Consider the following 12,601-nt stretch of genomic DNA (forward strand, 5'->3'; position numbering starts at 1 on the left):
TTCTAACTTTGTGACAGCACTCTTGCATTATTGAAGTTTTGCCCTTTTGTAAAGATGAATAAATGAGTGACTGAGTGAATGACTATTTGGCACAAGGAACATATGCACCCAGGAACATATGTGCATACACTCATCTGAAACCCAATGTATTTCAACAGTTACTTGCTGAGTCACTAACTACTGTGCACCAGAGATTGTGTTAAGTGTTGCAAAGAAGATACAAGTTATAGGCCCTACTGTCAGAGAAACTCACTCTTTAGGGCAGAAGTCAGATTTGCAAATACATACTTTATCTCTAACACAATCAGGGCAGACATAGAAGTATGGCTGGGCCCCCCAGTAATGGGAGGGGAACTTAGCCCTGCACGTCAGTGTGGAGAAAACTTTCCTGGGTAAGGCGATGTTCAAGCATTTGTATTTTGAAGACTAGGTGAGAGTAGGCAAAGGGAGGTGGGAAGAGCATCCTAAGCAGAGAAAACATAAGCGAAGTCACAGGGGCTGAAGTGTGGTTCTTAGAGAAAACATTGTTATTTGGAACTACTAGATGTAAAGTAAGAGGGACAGCTTGAAGGAAATGAGATACATTCAGGTAGGTGCACGAGGTATGGTTATAAGGGACCTTAGTCACCATGTCAGCATCCTTAGACTCTGTTGTATAGACAGTGGAGAGCTATGGAAGAATTTGAGCAAGGTAATGTCATAATCATATTTTTATGCAGATCTAGTCTGGTTTAAATTACTGATTCAAGAGGATGATTCAGTTAGGAAGGTCTTTGGCTTTACTGAAAACCCAACTAATAGCAACTTAAACAAATATGTGATGATATTCTTCATGCATAAGAAGTCCAGAGAAAGGTGGTTTCTGGCATTGGCTTAGATACTTGACAAGGCATTTGAGGGCCAAAGCTCAGTTCTATTACTCTGTGGTTTTGAAGGGCTGCCACTGCTCAGATGTCATGTTCATGTTCGAGGGAAGAAGAGGAATGTGGTGGTGCCAGCATTGCCTCTGTCTTTTCAAGGGGGCACAGGTTTTCTCAGAAGCATCTCTGGTTCATCCCCAGGCTGATTGCTGAAAATGGACAAATCCAGTTTTCTGCCACAGAACTGACTTCTCATCTACCTTTTTGAATGTCTTGCCAGGGTTTAATAATTATTTATCCCAATGTCGGACTGATGTTAGACATTTTGGGAGGACACGCAGGATAGATCCAAGGAGGTCACAGAACAAGAATGAGGACCGAGTTATCTTCAAGTTGTTTGTGTTCTCTACATGGAACAATTTAAACACTGTGTACGAGAAGGTAGGAGCAAATGCTGCTACTTGAACAGACCCTCAGTGTCTGTACCAAACCCTGGGCTACAAGTCTGCTACAGACTGGGTTTCAGTGACTCAGGGTCAAATGTCAGCACTGTACCTTTCTCAACACTATTTTGAGGAGTTGTCTGGCTGGTCTGCCTTCCACAAAAATGTCAGGAATCAGCCCCACCCCTCCTTACCTTCACAGGTATACACATGTGCTGGCGTATGCCCTGTTTCCAATCCATCTTCCCTGTCCAGTACATCAGAAGGAAAGGAAACAGCTCTGGCATATCCATCTTACTGACTTGTTTCTAAATTTGAAAAAAATATCAAAGCAATAGGGCAGTATTACAAAAATGTTTTTAAAAATGGGCAATCATCCATAATCCTAACTCTCTGATAATCCAGGGTATAATCTCTCATATTTTTACCATGGAAATAATGCTTTTTTGTGTGTGTGCCTGTAATCAGAGTGTGCACAATCTGGCTTCCTGCTTTATTTGCAGAGTTAGAGCTCGTGAACTTGTGTTGAGTGAATGAATGTTGGTGCACAGTCTTTGTAAGAACAAGGTGCATGGCCTCATCCCCATTGTTGTTACTAGAAATTGTTATCTGTTTTCTCTGTGTAAATGGAGATGGGACAATGAAGATTATTAGACACACTATTTTTTTTATTTTTATTTATTTATTTTTTAATTTATTTTTATTGTTATTCAATTACAGTTGTATGCCTTTTCTCCCCTTCCCTCCCCCCACCCCGGCTGAACCCACCTCCTTCCCCCACCCCCACCATCCCCCCCGATTTTGTCCATGTGTCCTTTATAATAGTTCCTGCAATCCCCTCTTCCCACTGTCCCCATCTCACTCCCCCCTGGCCACTGCTAGACAGTTCCCCCCCTCAATGTCTCTGGTGGTATTTTGTTTGCTTTTTTCTTTTGTTGATTATGTTCCAGTTAAAGGTGAGATCATATGGTATTTGTCCCTCACCACCTGGCTTATTTCACTTAGCATAATGCTCTCCAGTTTCATCCATGCTGTTGCAAAGGGTATAAGCTCCTTCTTTCTCTCTGCTGCGTAGAATTCCATTGTAGACACACTATTTTTAAGGTGCAACTTAGTCCTAATACGGACAATAGGAAATACCTTAGCATGGAATCATGAGATGTGAGAAAGATTGGAATCTGGGTGAGCAGGAGTGAGAACAGGATCACCGTAACACCATTCATCCCTAAGAGGAATCATTTTTAAAAAAATTTATTGTGTTTTTTCCTATTACCATTTAGTCCCCTTATACCACCCCCCTGCAATCACCACACTGTTTTCCATATCTGAGTCCTTTTTCCTTTTTGCTCAATCCCTCCAACCCTGACCCACTCCCAGAGCTGTCATCCTGCTCTCCATCTATGAGTCTGTCTACATTTTGCTTGTTAGTTCAGTTTGTTCATTAGATTCCACATATGAGTGAAATCATATGGTATTTGTCTTTCTCTGACTGGCTTGTTTCACTTAGCATAATGTTCTCTGGGTCCATCCATACTGTTTCAAAGGGTAAATTTTTCTTCTTTTTTATGGCTGAGTAGTATTCCATTATGTAAATGTCCCATAGTTGTTTTATCCACTCATCTAATGATGGAAACTTGACCTGCTTTCATATTTTGGCTATTGTAAATAACACTGCAAGGAACATAGGGGTGCTTATGTTCTTTTGAATTAGTGTTTTGAGTTTCTTCTGGTATACTTCCAGAAGTAGGATCACTGGGTCAAAAGTCTGATCCATTTTTATTTTTTGAGCTATCTCCATACTGCTTTCCACAGTGCCTGCACCAGTCTGCCTTCCCACCAACAGTACAAAAGGGTTCGCCTTTCTGCACATCCTCACCAGCACTTGTTGTTTGTTGATTTATTGATGATGACCATTGTGACTGGTGTGAGGTGATAGCTCATTGTGGTTTTAATTTGCATTTCTCTGATGATGAGTGACATTGAGCATCTTTTCAAATGCCTATTGGCCATCTGTATGTCCTCTTTGGAGAAGTGTCTATTCAGGACCTTTGCCCATTTTTTAATTGGATTGTTTGGATTTTTTGTTGTTGAGTTTTAAAAGTTCTTTATAAATTTTGGATATTAGCTTTTTATCAAATCTATTGGCAGATATGTTCTCCCATTCCATGGATTGTCTTTTCATTTTGTTGATGGCTTCCTTTGCTGTGCAAAAACATTTTAGTTCGATATATTCCCATTTATTTATTTTTTCTTTTGTTTCCCCTGCCTGGGGGGATATATAAGAAAAAATATTGCTACAAACAATGTGTGAGATTTTACTGCCTGTTTTCTTCCTGGATTTTTGGTTTTGAGTCTTTTAAGACTGATCCATTTTGAATTTATGCTTGGATGTAGTATAAGAAGGTGGTCTAGTTTTATTTTTCTGCACATTTCTGTCCAATATTCCAATAAATGGCCAACACCATTTATTCAATAAATGGTGTTGGCCCATTGCATGTGCTTGCTTCCTCTGTTGAATATTAATTGACTACAAAGATGTGGGTTTCTTTCTGGACTCTCTAGTCTGTTTCATTGATCTATGTCTCTGTTTTTATGCCAGCACCATGCTGTTTTGATTACTATGGCCTTATAATATAGTTTGATATTAGGTAGCTTGATTCCTCCAACTTTGTTCTTCTTTCTAAAGATCGCTGTTGCTATGTGGGTCCCTTGGTGGTTCCATATAAGTTTTTGAAATATTTGCTCTAGTTCTGTGAAATATGTCATTGGAATCTAGATAGTTATTGTGTTGAATCTATAGATTGCTTTGGGTAGTGTGGACATTTTAATGATGTTGATTTTTCCTACCCATGAACATGGTATTTGCTTCCACTCATTTGTATCTTCTTCAATTTCTTTCTTCAGTGTCTTATAATTTTCCAAGTGCAGGTCTTTTACATCCTTGGTTAGATTTATTTCTAGGTATTTTATTATTTTTGAAGCAATTGTGAATAGGATTGTTTTCTTAATTTCGTTTTCTGATAGTTCATTATTGGCATATAAAAATGAAACCAGTTTCTGGATGTTAATTTTGTATCATGCTGCTTTGCTGAATTCATTTATCAATTCTAATAGTTTCTTGGTGGAATATTTAGGGTTCTCTATGTGCAGTATCATGTCACCTGCAAAAAAAAGTTTTACTTCTTCCTTTCTGATTTGGATGCCTTTTATTTCTTCTTCTTGTCTGATTGCTTTGGCTATGACTTCAAATGAATCATTTTAAGTGCAAAGACAATCTCTCACTTGTGACTTTTGGTGTGATTCTCTTTTTTGTTTCTATTTATCCAAATCTTGCCCTTTTGCCTGCCAGCTATTCAAGGAACAGGAACTTTCTTTGAAGGAAATGGAGGAACTTGGACCAAGTCCTTGGGATATGAATTCTCTCCTCCCACAGGGATTGTATCTGGGTTGCTATCCCTGCTCACTCTGTGATTCAAGTAGTTGGTATGTTTTAGAATTGCCATGGAATTTTGAAAGTTCAGTAACTGCTAGTTAACTAAAGTAACACATATAGAATTGTTGTAGTTCATAATTCTTGTAGTTCAGTTCTGCAAGTCTTAAACCCACAAAATTTCCATGGAGTCTCACCTATGTTAATCAGCATTATCCTTTTTTCTTTCCATCCATTCTTGAATCATTCCCAGGAACTGCTCTAAAAGAATACAAGTGTCTGCTTTGACAAACAAGCTACACATTCCTTCAACCATTTCTCCTCTCAGCTCCTGAATTTCTCTGACAGGCTAATAAATAGGTCCAATAAGACTAGATTATTGCATTAATTTCCTTTAGACTGATTTATCCTGGGAAACATCTCTCTGTCTTGTCTGTGCACCTCATACCATGATGGGAGCTATCATAAAAATCAAAGATAAATGTTTCAAAACATCAGCAGCCAAATTAATTGCAGAATTTATCTCACTCATGCAAACCGAATGATTAGCTTCCAGTTTTATGAAACGTTCTGGGCAGACAAAGCATAATGCTAAGAGGGCATCATGTGTGCTGGGTACAGGAAAGGGTTGTGTCCTTGGAGGACCTGAGTCAAGGAGTCTCTCGAGTATAACCTCTCCACAGTAGCACCACCAGAAAAGAGGAGAAGGTAACACATCACCGAGGAAGCTGGAGTGATGTCTGGTGATGAGGAGGCAGGGGGGCAAGCTTGAAGTGAAAGGCTAGGTCATCATCATGCACTTTTTATCCATTCTGGCTTTAATGAAGCTTCCACAGTGACAAATCTCTGAACCAGACATGCTCCCTGTCCTCTGGCCTCAAGTACCATCCAGAGTAGCTGGAAGCGAATATCCACTTAGAAGGTCTAGTGGCTTTCTGTTACTCTGTGTATGGAAGGCCCAAAGGAGGAACTTGATGAAAAAGGTAAGCCATCCAAAGAAAAGCCTCACAAAACACATTGAACTTGATTGAAGTGACTGCCTTTCACAGCCACAGGCTCTCAGAGGAAAGAGGACATCTGTATGAATGGCAGTTGTTCTGCCGTTTCGTACGTAGCCCCTGTGTGCTTCAGACTAAGTATGGTTGAAGTGCTTGGCACATTGCAGGCACTTGGTGTGTGTTTGTTCCTGTCCTTTGTTCCCCTTGACATGGATATATTTCATTTCCTACAAGCACAAAGTCAAGGGCCTGGGTGTTGTGTTGGACAGAGTGCTAGATGTGGTAAGTTATCAAAGCTACCTCTGACTGAACATACCCTCTGGGACAGCATTGTAGGTAAAGGTATTATCTTTCCCATTTACTTCTGAAGTCAGTTTGATTTCCCCAAGATCATGGAATGAGTTGGAGGAAGACTTGGCAGCGGAACCCAGTTTCACCTGATTGCAAAACCTGTGGGTATTTACTCCTATGACATTTTACTCCTGTGACATTGTGTCTCCAGGAAATGAGAAGAACTGGTTTGGATTCCCAGCTCTGCTACTTCTTAGCTGCGTATTTCATGGCCCAGTTTATTCAATTGTCACTTGAAGGGGTTTTGCTAGTATTGTCTGACATTCCTACTAGCTCTCAAGTTCTGTGCATTGTCTAATGCCTATTCTTAGGCAGAATTTTCATCAGCATAATCTTAAGCAGTTTGGAATTTATGGGGGAAGGATAAGAGAAATTCTTACTTCATTTAATTACTATGTATTGAGTGCCTCCTGGGGATACAGCAGAGACCAGGTCATCATAGTTTGGCCTTTGGAACTTATCTGTAGAGCAGGGAAAACAGACAATGACTATGTTACAAGCACTGAGTATTATGCAGGAAGATAACAGCATATGCAGGCATTTGTGAGGCTAATTCATGTGAACCCAGATCAGTCAGTTCAGTGAACATCTGCGTGTGTCCCAGAGCAAACAAGCAATGGAATCCAACATCAGAGCTCAAGAGTCACAGCACGCCACCTCAGTTCAGTCTTCTTTCCCATTGTTCTTTCCTTTCCTTCCGTTGTTCCTTTTTCCCACATAACCCAGTTTCAGTGGGGGGTTATGGGGAGAGTGTGAAGCAATGAACTATGTCAGCCTAAAGAGAAACAAGGGGAGAGGGGGACAAGGAAGAAGGGAGGGGGGGAGGAGGGTTGGAGGGAAGTTAGAGGGGTGGGAAGGTAAAAATAATGGATTATAGCTTAACATCTTCCAGGGGCTCATTGAAGCAGGCAGTGCATGAAAGGCTAGAGGGAAGGGAAAGAAAGAAACACAGATTCACAGATCTCTGATTTGGAAGAGACCCAGTACGACAGGAGCTCCAACCTCATCTAATTATTTAAATCCCATCTATAGCTTCCCAACAGAGTGTTCTCACTTGAACGCTTCCATTGAAGGCCATGTGACTGCAGGACAGCTCTGGTTGTGGAACGGGTGCAGCCAGAACTGGTGTGAGCTGACTTTTTAAAGAGTAACTTCTATTGTCTGATTTTAATTCTGCCCTTCTAGGGATTTGATTCAGTTTTTCTTTCTTCTTCTTCCTCCCCTGCCCTCCCCTTCCCCCCATCCTCCTTCTTCCTCTTGTGAGTCCTTCAAATAATTGAAAGGAACCACCATGATTCCCTATGGCTTCACTACTATGAACGAAATTCCTGACCTTGATTTTATCATAAAACAATGTTTTGTAATCTTTTCATACTCCAGCCACATTGTTCTCCTCTGTAAGCACTTCAGTTGGTTGGAGTCCCCTCAAAAGTGGAACCCCCAAAACTAAGCACAGTGCCCCAGATGGTTGGTTGGAGAATACAGCAGACTCTTTCCAGAGACTTGGACTTGGACGTAGCCCAAGGTCAAGGTAGATTTTTTTTTGCAGCTGCTTTACTCTGTTGTCATATATCAAACTTAAACTAAACTTGTGTACCTTTTATAAAATAGCTACAACTCTTCCTAACATACAAATATTTTGCTTATATTTCTTTATCCTGTTAACAATGACATAAAGATACTGTTGGATCTATTATTAAAATCTAGATATTCGCTGTGTTTTACAACTCCCTAATATATTATTGTAGTCTAATAACTGTACCCAAAAAGGCAATGAGGTTCATTTGACATTCCTTGGTTTTAGTGAAACTTTACTGGTAGCTCTTGGTAACCACTTTGCTTTCTGAATGTTCTTAAAACCATCTTGTGAAATAACATGGCTTTGGAATTCTGCTAGAGATCCATTTCATGCTCGCTGCTCTAAAATTTGTACTCTCTGCTTTTTTTTCTCTACACTTTTTTTTGAAAATTGGGATAGTTGGCCACTTTCAGTTTTACATAATCCTTTTTATTTTTCATATTTTGCACACACACAAAGCCAGTGGGAGAAAGTGTGTATGAAAGGGCAGCAACACGACATCAGGAGAGTTCATGGGGAAGCATACAATCAGCAGCTCAGCGGAGCAAGACCAAAAACTGAGGACTGGGAGGAAGCCTCCGACAAAGGGCTCTGGGGACCAGGGACGGCTCTTTAAATTAGAATCTGTGTTACCATACCCACTTCAGTGCCAGTTCTGGGGGATGCAAGTGAAGCAATTTCCTCAGGTACAGACATCTAAGCAGGTGACAGGAAACTCAGCAATCAAGATAAATATTAATGCAATGTATATTTGAAGTAATAATAATGCAAAAAATCCACGGTGAACAAAATATCAAAACTTTAAATAAAGGCAGGATTAGTTACAGTTTTTAGTAATTTCATTGACTTGTGCAACCATCACAAATCAATTTTAAAACATTTCATCTCCCTAAAAAGAAGTCCTGTACCTGATAATAGTCACTCCCTAGTTCCCCTTAATCTCCCCAACCTTAGGCAACTACTACCGTAATTTATTTTCTCGCTCTATGGATTTCCTTATTCTGGGCACTTACAAATGGAATCGTACAATATGTAGTCTTTTGTAACTGGCTTCTTTCACTTTGAATAATGTTTTTTAGATTCATCCATGTGTGGCACATATCAGTATTCCATTTCTTTTTATCAGTGAATAATATTTCATAGGACGTATGGTTATACCACATTTTATTTATCCAATCACCAGTTGATGGACATTTGGGTTGTGTCTACTTCATGGCTGTTAAGAATAATGTGGCTATGAATATGAGTGTTTACATTTCTCTTGGGTATACACACCTGGGAGTAGAATTGCTGCATCATATATTAACTATGTAAAACCTCTCCAAGAATTGCTGCACTGCTTTCCAGAGTGACCACACCATTTTATATTCCCACCAGCAAAGAATGAGGGACCATTTCTCCACTACCATTACTTATCTCCATTATCAATACTTATCATCTGTCTTTTTTATTAGAACTATCCCAGTGGGTGTGAAGTGGTATCTCATTGTGGTTTTGATTCGTATTTCCCTGATAGCAGATGATGTTGAGTATTTTTTTAATGTAATTACTGGCCATTTGTAGATCTTATTTGGAGAAATGTCTATTTAGAACCTTTTCTCATCGAAAAATTCTTTTTGTCTTTTTATCATTGAGTTATAAGGGCTCTTTATATATAGCAGGTCTCCAAATAACATCGTTTCCTTCAATGTCATTTTGTTCTAATGTTGATGAGATACTGTGAGAACTTAACTATTGTTTACATCAATTAACGTAGAGTAAAATTTGTTTTATTATATGTCGTTCTACTTAAAGCCACAGAACCTAACAATGATGCTAAATGAAGACTTACTGTATTCTAGATGCAAGTCCCTTATCAGAAAATTTACGAAAATGTTCTCTAATTCTTGGAGTTGTCTTTTCACTTTCTTGATGGTGTTCTTTGAAGCACAAAAAGTTTTAAGCTTTGATTTTGTCCTATTTATTTGTCTTTCATTGCTTGTGATTTTGAGTGTCACATGTAAGAAACCATTGCCTAATCAAAGGCCACAAAGATATGTGCTAATGTTTTCTTCTGAGAGTTTCATAGTTTTAGCTCTTATATTTAGTTTTTTGATCCTTGTGGTCTGTTTCTAAAAAACGAATAGCCTGACATTTAGGTCTCAGGTACTCCTTTCTCACTCAAACTTCATGAGACGTCAAGTTTAGGAGGAAAAGAGTTCAGCAGAGTTTTGGATCACTTTCTTTCAGGTGATCCAGAGCGCTGTGGTTTTACAAGACAAAGATTTACAAGACATCTGCAGAGATTCTGTTGCTATTGCAAGGCTTGATTTTTAAGTGTTGAAATGCAGAAATGTGGGTGATAGACTGATTAACTCCGCAGTTGGCCCAAGGTGATGGAAAGTGTAGGAGGCTGCTGCCTGTCCCCATCTGAACACTAACCCCACATGAGCTAGCTCTCTGCCTATGGTCCTGTCCTTCCTTCTCTGGAAAGAACCTTTGGCCCGAGATCCCCTCTTGTCCTCAGAGATACTCACACATGCTAGGGTGCCTCCACCTCAGGCCCCCAGTGCCTCACACCTACCTGTCCAACCCACCTCTCTCCTGACTCTGTGACCAAAGGCAGCTTGGTTTGCACAGGGCCTTTTAAAGATGTCTCAGGATAATGATCAGCTCTGTTTCTTCCCATGTGAGCCCCACTCCCTCCTCCTCTGCCTGTCTTCCTTGGAGCTAATTCATATATGTCTCAAGATGCTTCTTCTTTTTAATTTTTCCTCTGGCTATAGATAGAACTTAGGAGGTTTCCATGGAAACCCCTGGCCAGAGGCAGGGGACTTGAGAACAGGGTGAGATGATCAAGCTTCGCTCATCTCTGTGAGGCTCTGGGAGCATCTCCCTCATTCTTCCCCCCACGTCCTCCCAGACCTTCTTTGGACAGCTCTTACACCTGTTTTTGTATATACTCTAGGATCCCCTGAGCCTGTTCAGTCTTAAGATTGAACAAATGGTGGTGACATTGGCCCTGAGAGCTGCTACACTCTAAGGAAGGTCCCGCTGGGTGCTTGTCTGGCAGTTTCAGGGACGGTTCTTAGTGGCAATCCAGACTCTCCCTGTTGTATCCTGAGGCAAGTCCCAGCTAGATGAGTTGGGTCCCAAATCACTACGACTGTGTTCATGTTATTGGACAGAAATGGAAGGCCATTACTGTACCTCTTGATGGCACTGCATTTAATCTGACACTTAAGCTAACTAACCCAGGTGCCTTTATGTTGGACGGAGCTATTCTCAGACTCCTAAGAAAGATTTGGGGCTTTGGGGATGGCACCTGGGTTGATCACACCTGGGTCAATCATAGCTTAAAAATCTAGTCCAATGCAACGAGGACTTTTTTTGAAATGTGATATTTTGAGCGAGAAACATTTAGTTCCCACTAACTTCCCAGAGATCTAGAGCAGATTCAGGGATGGATGTGTGAACTGCAGCCTTTAGAGGGGCCTCCTCCTTGACATTAGGTAACCCTTGCTTGGAGGCTGTCTACAATGCTTCTCCCTAGAATCTTGGGCTGCCTCGGGAATTCAAATCTAAGCTGTGGCTAGATCTGGGGTCCAAAGTGAGGAAAACCTGACCCCTGATTCTTGAGTAGATTAGGTCTGACTCTAAATAGGGACTTATACCTCTGAGACTTCAGGCCATTCCTTGTAGTGCTCTAGGCCAATCCCAGCGTGGACAGGTACTGAGATTCTCTCATGCCAGGTCTTAGGCATTCACATAAAAAAAAACAACATGCTGGAACTAGAAGGGATTTTGGAGTCCAGAAATTCTAACATGTGGCTAACATGTATGAAACATGTCTTATGTTACCAGGAGACTCCAGGAAGCCATGTGTGCCTTAGGACGACCTGTGGACCAGATTCACGAACAAAGCCACTTTGTCTTAGGACTACACTCTTTTTTTCATGATACAAAGTAACCCCCACACTTGAAAAAATTGCAAACTACTGATTTATGGTAAACCTGTCATCTTACAGATGAAGCGAACAGGGGCCCAGGTAGGAAAAAAAGAGTGGTGAGGTGACTGGTTTGAAGTCACAGCTAGGACCGGAGGCTTCAGATGGGGCACATGTGACTGTCAGTGCCCAGTGCTGTGCTGACCACCCTGTGGAAGACGCTGTGTCCAGTACCCAGAAGCCTCCTCTGATCAGAGCCTAGCAAGGTGCGCTCAGAGCCTGAGAAACTACACATTACAGGTAAAGCATAGGTGGTTTCACCTTCCCAGAATAAGTGAATGACTTCAGTTTTAAAACTACTGGGGTCTTAATGGGGAGGGTGGGGTCTAGCGAGGGGAAAATGAGGAAACAGCAGTTCTGAGGGTTTCTATTTGTTCATTACCCTTTTGAAAAGCAAATTAATATTTAAATCAAGTTTCTATCACAGAGTGTGTCATAACAGAAAGATTGGCTAGTTTCACATTCAAGTCCAGAACTGGGAAGATCTGTGAGCCTAATTGTAGCTTCAGATCTGGTGCATTTCTCTCTACTTTTGAAGCTAGATCAGTCAAATCCAAGATTTGTTTCTTTAGGGGATATTTAGGCCTATGATTAAGCATCATTGATTCTTACATTGCTTTTGGTGTGAGGTTTAAACTGATGGTGATCTCCAAGGTTCAGCTCAGCACTCTCCTACTGGAAAAATGCCTCATGTTTTCCATTATGAAGACCTGGCAGTGGGTGGATGTATGTGTGAGAAGAAATATTTAAATGTGTGGGAAATGGATGCATGTGGGGTGACTGTCACACATCGTGAAAAAGCATCCAGGATCATATGTGACCATGTGGCTTTTCGGGCTTGGCAGGACACAGATACCTCACTTCAGGTAGTGGGGGAGAGTTTAATAAAGACACTCTTTTCAAAGATGTGGGTGGGGTTAAGGAAAGTCAAAAAAGGATGACAGAGCACCCTGG

Source organism: Desmodus rotundus, chromosome 7 (genome assembly GCF_022682495.2).
Source record: "Desmodus rotundus isolate HL8 chromosome 7, HLdesRot8A.1, whole genome shotgun sequence".
Taxonomy (NCBI): Eukaryota; Metazoa; Chordata; class Mammalia; order Chiroptera; family Phyllostomidae; genus Desmodus; species Desmodus rotundus.